A 10,424-nucleotide genomic window follows, 5' to 3' on the forward strand; every position below is an offset into this window, starting at 1 on the left:
ATAGCAAGCGAAGTAGGAAAAACCGTTTTTGTCCCGTACACCAACTCAAAAGGAGACATGCCAATAGACTTTTTCTGACTTACTCTATCAGCGCACAGCGCATTCACTAATTTTTTGTGCCAGCTCTTATTATTAGTTTCCAACAACTTTTTGATGATATTTACCAAGGACTTATTTGAAGATTCTGCCAACCCATTTCCTTGTGGATGGTAGGCGGTAGAATGCCCCAAGCTGATATTGTACTTGTAGCAAAAGTCGACCATTCTCTTTGATTTGAATGCTGCTGCATTATCTGTGATTAACTTACTAGGACACCCAAAACGTGACAGTATATTATTTTCAAGGAAAGAAATAATTACCGCATCCGTGGCCTGCCGGGTGGGAATGGCTTCAATCCATTTTGTGAAGTAATCTGTAGCCGTCAATATCCATCTATGCTTTCCTGACGATGCCGGATGAATTTTGCCGATAAAATCCAAGCCCCACTGCTGAAATGGTGCGCTGACCTCAATCGGTTTGAGAGGCAATGGCTGTAATTTTTGTTTTCCTTGAAAAATTTGGCACTCGTGACAATTCTTAACAGCCTTATACACATCTGAAAATAATGAAGGCCAATAAAAACCTGCTCTTAAAATCTTATTTGCTGTAGTTTTCCAAAACAAATGGCCCCCGCAGTCACCTCTATGAAAATCCTCCACAACTCTTTTGGCTTCCTCCTCTACCAAACAATTCAACAACATTCCACCAGGATCTTTCCAATACAATGCAGAATTTAGTATGCAGAATTTTGCAGCTTTCAATTTCAATGTTCTACTTTTGTTTCTAGGCATTCCGGGAGGTGAAGACAAATGCTGAAGTACATATAAAATGTCAGCATACCAAGGAGAAGAAAGAAACATTTCATATACCTGAACGAATGAATTCTCCTCATCTTCATCAGACATGGCAGCAATCAAATTTATGTCTAGGATTTGCAAATTTGTTTTAGCCATTAACTTGGCGAGTCCTTGACCTTTGATCAGCTTGGTTGGTTTAATCTCCACATCATACTCTAACAATGCAGCAATCCACTTACCCCTCCTGCCTTCTGGATCTGCCTGCACTAAAATATCTTTAACTGCTGCATTAGGAACATAAGCTAGAACATGGGAATGCAATAAATACACACGGAAATCTTTCAAGGCCTTTACAAGCGCAAGTGCTTGCTTCTCAATGATGTTATATTTTAATGCTCCATCTCTTATAATCCGACTGAAAAAAGCAATGGGCTTTTCAACACCTTCCCTCTTTTGCATTAATACAGCTGCCAAAGTGTGCTCAGAAGCAAATGAGAACAAAATAAAATCCTGAGTGTAGTCTAGGCTGATCAAAATAGGAGCTGAAGAAAGAGCTAACTTCACTAAATTAAATGATTTCACCGCCTCTTCGGTCCACTTTACCTGACTGTCCTTTTTCAGCATGCTCGTGATTTCTCTAAGATGCTCTGCTAGATTTGGAATGAAGCGACGCAGAAAATTCAGTTTACCATTGAAGGATTGTATTTCTTTCTTGTTCTGGGGCTGTTCAATTTGCTGAATGGCTTCAACACGTGCAGGGTCAATACGAATGCCATCTTTAGAAATGATGTGGCCAAGAAGTTTGCCCTCCTCCATGGCGAAAAGACTCTTTTTCGGATTCAGCGAAATGCCATATTTTCTGCACTTTTGGAAAACAATTTTCAAATGATACAAATGTTCCTCATCTGAATTTGAAAACACGATTAAGTCATCAAGATAAACAACCAAAAACACATCTTTCTCATTGGCGAAAGCCATGTCCATTGCGCGCTGAAAGGTGGCACCCGCATTTTTCAAACCAAACGGCATCTTTGCATAATGAAACGTTCCCCAAGGAGTAGTGAATGCTGTCTTGTCACGGTCATCTTCATGTACTAAAATCTGATTGTATCCAGAATAGCCGTCGAGTAGTGACATCCTTGATGCTCCAACTACTCGCTGCAATATATGGTCCATTTTGGGCAGCGGATAATTGTCTTTTAAGGACACCTTATTCAAATTTCTGAAGTCAATACATAAACGGATCTCACCTGTTTTCTTCCTTACGGGTACCAAGTTTGACATACAATCTGAAAATCGGATAGGCATAATGATTCCTGACTTATACAATCTGTTTACCTCTTTTTCAATTGATGGCAGCAGCTTCGGATTGATTCTCCTCAACTTCTGACGAAAAGGCTTCTGATTTGGCTTTATAGGAATAGTATGTTGAATGATATTTGTGTCATATGTTTTCAGATCTGAGTAATCCCATGCATAAACATTAGAAAATAAAGACAACAATTTGATATACTCTTCCTTTACCTTTGGTGACAATGACTTAGATAGCTTTACCATCTTAGGATTTTCAGCTGTCCCAATATTTACCTCTTCAACACCTTTTTCAGTCGGTCTTAATTTCGGTTTGCGGGCCACATCATCTTGGTCAAACAGCTCCTCTAAAGGAATCAATCCCTTAGGAATAAAATTATCCTTAAGTTGTAGGACATCCATTTGATTTACTTCATCATACTCTGTGTCTATGGAGGTATCTTTAAACTCACCTTCATTCTGCAGAAAATCTTTGATCTCTTCATCATCCTGAAAGACTTGCCAACATCGCTGATTATCCAGAACTATGGGGCGGTGTTTCACATAAATCTCAAATTTGTTGCTGGAATTCATTGGAATTTTTAAGTTACTTTCTGCCTTGGCCAGTGCATCTGCAACACCATTTTGTATGCGGGGTACACATGTCAAAGTATGCTCAGAAAATAACTTCAAAATATCTAGGACTGCATTTCGATATGCCCTCATACGAGGATGCTTGGCCTGAAACTCACCCTTAACTTGTTTTATCACCAACTCGGAATCACCATAGACTACAATCTTCTTTGCTTTCAGCTTTCGAAGAATTTTAAGGCCAGCAATGAGAGCCTCATATTCTGCCACATTATTTGAACAATCGAATGCTAGTTTATAAGAACACACTCTCACCTTGCTTGGGACTTTGTCTTGGGCGGAAAAGGGACTTCGAATCCACACACCAATACCAGCACCATCGCTGCCCACGGCGCCATCAAAATCCATGGTCCAAAGACCATCTTCATCTTCCTCCAAGTGCTGAAACTGTGTTGGCTCTATTTTTTCTGTTTGCTGCCCCTTATCTTCAGTTGTTTGCTCCATAGCAACTGGCTTTTCTTCTCTTTCCTTTTGCAGAACCTCTCTAAAATTTTCAGTAATCTCTAGTATATCTTCTGCCTGAACTAACTGACTATCTATCTCATTAAAACTATCAGCAAACAAAACAAACGACTCCAAATCTGTATGTACATAATTTACAGGATGATTGATTGGCTTCTCTTTGCTGGTTATCATATATTTCATCTTTTGCTCCCGAGATAGCTTTCTCATTTGACCGAAGACTGGAATTATAGCATAAGAAAAATCCAACTGAAGTGTACCTTTCAACTTAGCTCCCCAAGATCTTGAGAGCAACATACCAAAACGCGGAGGAATATCCGCCACAACCACATGCACCAAGACATTCTTAGCTGGAATTTGATCTAAGCTTACCACCAAGTCCTTGATCAATCCGATACACTTTACCCGACTGGAATCAAATGAATACAAATCATGGTATTTTATTGTGATATCTAATCCCAGCTTTTCCATGATTGCTTTCGGCATCAAATTGTGCGAAGCACCCAAGTCAAACATAGCATTATGTAAAACATACTCATGCAACCTCAAACTGATATAAAAGGGAAGAACATCACTTTCAGGAGACTCACCATCTAAAGCAGGCCCAAAAATTAATTCCGGTTGATCATCTTCTACATTTACCGTGTCTAACATTGGATCGAAATTCAAAATTTTGGAGATTTGACCTCGGTAGCTACTGTTTTCATGATTTCAATCAAAGGAATAGATATTTTTAATTTGGAAATTTCATTTTCCAAACTAAATGCTGAAACTTTGTCGACTTCTTTGATCGGAACTTCTCTCCTATCTTTGATTATACTTGCCTGATTTTTCCTTTCTGCTATTGCTATCTTGCTAATTGTGGGATCAATTGTCTCCTTTCCTTTTTTCTGTGGTATCAGTGAATCCGTCTTTGGTGCTGTAGCTTCTTTTCTTTTTTGAATGGGATTGATAGGCACATCTCGGTTTCTCAATGAATACTGTTTCTGTTGAGTGGACAAGGCATTCAAATATCCTCTTTGGTAATCATCTAAATCTGCATCATTAGCTAAGATAAAATCTTCATCTTGCTGGGCGCCTGAACTTTCTCCATACTCTTCTTCTTCAGTGATGTAAACGGGCAGATCATCAGGAGTAAAGAAGTGATTTTGGTCCCCTACTACATCAACATCTTCATCTGAATCTTGACTCACAAAATTCTGCAAAAGAGGAGTCTTGATCGGTTGCTGGGCTACCGGCTCTTGTACTCTTGGTTCACGTTGCTTAATTCTGAACTGAGGTTGTTGCTGGCCACGGTAATTTGGATTACGAATCTGCGGTTCTGATTTGTCAAGGTTGACTCTTTTGAGCAGTTTTTCCATCTCACGAAGCCAAGGCGGTTCTGATGTAGATTCTTCCTTTATAGTCACTCTTTTCTCTGCCTTCAACCGTGCTCTCTTGTCATTCAGATTTGCCTCAACATTAACAGCAATCTTTTGCATATCTTCTAAAGTAGGCGGATCTCTATCCCGTAATGAATAAGCCATCTCTGGATCAAAACCATCCGGGAATTTAAGAAGAGCTGATTTTCTAGATGGTCTTAAATCATCCGGAATAGCATTATAAACTGTATTGAACCTGATAATGTAGTCTTGGACAGACTCACCATGATTGCGTTTGATATTATTGTACTCGGCATTAATCTGAAGCGGATCCTTTCTGAGTTCCCAACGATCCAGAAACTGTCTCTGAAGTTCAGCCAACGTAGGTATACTTCTGGCTCCCAAGCCTCTGAACCATTTTCTTACCTCTCCTCCGAATGTTTGCACAAACAACCACATAGTTACATCCTCTTCATCAATCTCATATAAATCACAAAAATTTTCCATTTTGTCTATGTGCTGCTGAGAGGACACACTTTGAGGAGTGCCATCAAATAAAGGAATCTTACTCTGATAATCCGCGGGCATATCATTCAAATCTTGAGGAAGAGCGAGAGGGGCAAATCGGGCAGCCATTGCTCTAGGCGGATTTGGTCTGGGAGTAGTTGGTGGAGAAGATGTAACCAAAGTATTAGGAGTATGAGGTGGTGTAGGTGGAGGTGAAGCGATGTGGGATGAATGAGGGGAATTAGCTGCAGATTCTGAATAAGTAATTATAGGTTGCACAGCAATGGTGGGAATGAAAGGCGGTTCGGTGGGATTTTTCGAAGCGGAAGCCGTGACAGCAGATGCAATATTCTCAGATGCAGCTTCTAAGAAATCAGCAATATTTGTGGCCTGAATATCACTCTGAAGGTGCCTCAAGATAAAATTTTCAATTAATTTATTATGTTTTTCAACTTTAAGAGCTGCAGCAAAGTTAGGATTTGGAACTAAAGAATCAAGTGTACTTTCGGATTGAGTTTTAAACAGTGACAATTCAAATTTCTCGTCAAAATCAAGTTCTTCAAGATACCCAAAAATTGCAAGACATGAATGAGACTTAACCAAGGGAGTCGCCGAGCTTTCTTGACGGAGGATTTTTCGAATCAAGTTTGGATTTTCGTAAATAGGAGGAGGATTCGGATCTGGATTAGCTCTCATATGTCTTTTTGAAGCCAGTGTGTTTATCAGAAAATCAAGGCATTAAAATAATTTAGCCAATCGTTTTCTAGACTCAATCATCCCAAGGTCTAGAACGATCAAAAGTACTGGGGTGATTTGCAAAACAAGTTTCACAAGCTAACTGGAGATTGACTGAAGCAGCGTTTATCTACTTTCGCTAATGCAAGGCAAAAGCGTTTCGAAAGCTACCTGGCGTAACTTCAGGCTCCGTCTAAGACTTGTGAAACAAACTCATCAGCAAGAAAACCATTGAGATTTTTTCCCCAGTATGGTCGCCAATATGTTAGCACTCGAATTTGCCTCAGGCTGAGGAAGGCGAAACTCAAGGCAACATCAAACCAAGCTCAGCCTCGTAGCTAGCCCTACGCGGACAGGAGAGGGCTCTGTCCGGGTCTATCTCGGCAAAAGGTCTTTAAAGGGGCTGAGATGACCGATATGAATACTGATTTTAGGCTAGTAAATTGATAAAGATAGTTTGATTTAAGATTTTTAGGGTTTTGTTGGAAAACAGGGAAAGGCAATTTTGGGTGCGGGGATGTGACACAGTTTTTGCAGAGGTCTTTTTGGGGCAAGGTAGGCAATCGTCCTGATGTCTTTAAAGGAATTGAATGGATAGATATGACTGGTGAGGAGCTAAGGAGAGCGCGAAACTTTCAGGAGTTCTCCTTAAACAGATGAAAACATAGATATTAAACAAACTTAAAGGCAGAGCATACAAGATTATGAATTCTACCTCAACACTTCATTTGTTTAATTTGCAGAAGAGAATAGTAGGAAAATGATACACATAACAAATTTACAAGTACATGAGAGAAACACACCATCAACACAAATAACCACAGGAATCCCAAATAGTGCTGCAAAACCCTGGTCTTTCCTTTGCCAAAATTGCAGAGATACAATGTGTAATACAGTCTAAGCTTATCCCTCAAGAGTCCAACCATGAAAATGACTAAGAAGATACATAATATAGGAAATCTAACACATTTCCTTGCCTTTAGAGGTCGAGCTCATCATCCTAGGAGCTATTTCAACCAATTCTAAACAAAGCACTACAATCTAGGCAATCAAAACAACTTGCCTCTATAAGCTAGGAAACCAATTCATTCATTAATTTTTTGCTATTTTATGAATGAATCTTCTAGAATAGGTAAATAAGTGTCATGTCAACATGAAAATACATTAATTACATCAAAGAGGGTGAAAAATCCCATCAAAAGTCAAAACTGGTCAAATAGCTGCGTTTTCCTATGCTGAAGATGAAAAACTTAGAAAATACCCTGATGCGTAGCGTGCCAAAACCCTAAGCATAACGCGCCTTTCAGCTCACTTTTGGGGCACTTCTCGGCATCCAAATTGAGCTCAGGTGGGCTTGTTGGAAAGGTCTGGATGTCTACCTTTCAACCCAAGTGGAATTTTTCAATTTGGTGCTCATTTTCCCCTCCAAAAGTGCATTCTCCCAAGACTATTCCTTGTGTGTCCAAAAAGGGGCAGTAAGGTCATTTTTTGCATGTTTTTTGACCTTTTGGGGGCCCAAAACTTGATGAAATGTCTTGGCAGTGGCTGAGCAGGTGTATTTCATCATGGAAAATCCAAAAATGTAGACCTTTTGTGAATTGGACCTCCCCATCTTCAGGGTAGCGCGCGGCGCGCTACGCGTTGAGGGCAAAAACCTGTTTTTAACACAAAAATTTCAAAATTGACCAAAAGTTCTCCAAATTTTCTGAATTTTGAGCTAGGGGTGTATCATCAAGTACCATGCTCCTTCAAGGAGGCTTTGGCCAAAATTTGGAGTGGATCGGGCCTTTTTCGCCATTTTAATGCCTTGCTCAATCGCCCTTTAAGAACCTTCATTCTCGCTTTGCAAACATGCATGCGGGTCCAGTAATAATTCTTCATATGGTGGAGCATATCTTTGTCTCTGTTTGCCTTGGCTAACAATTTCTCTAAATGAGTTTTCACCCGGATAAACATAGACTCTCGCTCAATAGGTGTCAAATCACCGGGTCTCTTGCGGGCCAAGTTTCGGTCTTCTCGGATTCGCCGCAACTCATAAAGAGTGTGTTCATCTTCTAGTTGCTTGTTGCGTTGCTCCAAGTAGTTGATTGTCCAATTGGCCATTATAAACTTCTGTTGCAACAAGCGATTCTCAGCCTTTTGTTGCTGAATGATCTCCTTTAGCTCCGAGCTAGGAGAACTGATATCAAGATCAATAATATCCGTGTCCGGATCTCCTGAAGGTCCCTCATCAAATATGGGTTGCTTGCCTCTGTCCTGTACCTGTACCTGTGCTGCAGAAGGTGAGACCCTTTCCACCTGATGTGGAGATAATACTCGTTGTGCCGATGAAGAAGGCGAGACCCCTTCCACCCTAGGTGGAGATAATACTCGCCGTGCAGATGCAAATAAGGCCCTGTGGCCTCTCTGATATGTAACATATGAAGGAGCGCTGACATGCTCGGGCTCAGGAATGTCAAACTGATGTGAAGGCCCTCCCTCATCATGGACAATCTCAGGAGGTGGCTGTGGCACCATGAAAAAGTCGCGAGAAATGAAATCCTCCCAAGCAATACCCTGCTGTGCCAATTGATGCATCACTATGATCTTAATCAGTGCATAATGATAGATGCTCTTATGCTGCTGTGCTGGGCTCTTCCTTTGTACTATAGGCACCATCCTCTCTATGTTGTGACACATGAAAAATGGAATGTTCATCATTCGTACCCTTGTGAAATGCATCAACAAACGGATATGGTACAAATATAGACGTGAAAATCTGCCCTCACAAGTGAAATACCGAATAATAAGTCTCATCAACGGTGCATATTCATCCCTTAGGAATCTGAAAGGAAAAACAACAGTTAAGTGCCTCATACACCCGGGTTTGATATATGGCTCATAGTGAAATCTGTCTAACTGCTAGCGCTTATTCCACTCCTCCCCTACATTTGGTATCCCGGTGGCCTGAGCAATAATCTCAGGTGACAAGGTGAAATCCACTCCAGCAAATTTTACATGACCATTCTGCAAATGTAGGACAAATAAGCGAACTAGTTCTCGGTGCTGTTGGATTTGTGAGATCCGCTCACAATATTCAAAACATGATTGGTACTGAGAACAGTTCATTGCATGTGGACAAGCTTGCAAATGAGCCAAAGAAGTGGGCTCCTCCCTGACATGCCGACCACCTTTGCCACCCTTGTGATACCTCCTTGGCACCTCTATTTCTGGTGTTGAATCACTGTCATAACTCTACTCATAAGCTGATTCGGTTTCTGACATACTTTTGAAGACAAGATGGCTGAAATGTATATGCTGACTGTGCACACAATTGACTGTTGTTTGACTTTTTCTTTTTTCAAAATGCTGTTACCAAGGGGACATAAATACAAGGGAATTGTTAGGGAAAGGGAAACATGAGGGAATTAGGGGCAATGAAAATAAACAAGGAATTTAGGGAAGGGAAAGGGCATAGAAATTATGATATTGTAGGGTTTGGGGTGAAGTAGGGTTTGGGATTTTGTGGAGGGATAGTGTAGAATTTTATGGAGAATTTTAAGGGAAATGCTGGTGAATATGGGGGGGAAAAAGAAGCACTAAAATGGGAAAACCTTGGGTAGCATATAACTTTGAAACCCTAGCAAACTAGGCCTTTAAATCCACACAGCAACTTAGGGGTTTTACATTTAATTTTCATGGCATATTTATCATAATTCTTTCACATTAATCTTGCAAAACCAAAACCAGCCATGGAAATGAAGCCTACCTGTAGTTTGATTGAGTTAAGAAAGGATTTGAATGCTTGCTGGCAAGTTTTTGGGCGAAAAACCCAACGCGTAGCGCGCCTTGCCCAACGCGTAGCGCGCCTCTGGTGCGTAGCGCACAAACAAATTAACACAGGAAAAATCGTGTTGATACGTAGCGCGCCCTGGGTGCGTAGCGCGTCTCAACTGATGCGTAGCGTGCCCCTGGAACTGCCCGATTTGCTCAATAACTTGTAAAATCGCCTTAGCAGGGATGCACTTTGCTCTTGAGAGGTGAATGGGTTGTTTATGAAGAAGAATGTCTTTATATAGGCTCCCCTTTAATTTTTACTTGACCAAAACCCATTTTGTAATGTTTGGGTGTTGACACTTTTTCAAATTAATAGGCTCTGACTTCTGGTTTCCCTTTTTAAGAAAAATTGGTAATAATGATTTCTTCTGATAATTTTTGCAGGGATGGCTCTGATATGCTTTGGCAAAGGAGACCAAGGCTGCGTTGTAACATTTGGAGAACTTGAAATTTTGACAATTTTGTACAAAAACGAGATGGTGACCTGTGTTTTTCAAAAACAGAGTTTTGAAAACAAAGTCCAAATTTAGCTGTACAATGATGAGAATTATTGAAATGATGATCTATGAAGGACATCCCTCTGGCCTGCTGGTCTTTTAAGACTTCTCAAGACAAAATTGACTCAACCCTAGACCTAAAACCTCGAAATTTAAAACATGATGATGAATGACCTTTGAAGACTTTATTTACTTAAACAAACCTGAACCAACAGTGCCAAACACGAGGGGAATAAATGACACAAAACTATTCCATCAGAGTTATGGCA

This window comes from Pinus tabuliformis, chromosome J, assembly GCF_031772625.1.
Source record: "Pinus tabuliformis cultivar Carrire ecotype Pingquan chromosome J, CPIR1, whole genome shotgun sequence".
NCBI classification, from domain to species: Eukaryota; Viridiplantae; Streptophyta; class Pinopsida; order Pinales; family Pinaceae; genus Pinus; species Pinus tabuliformis.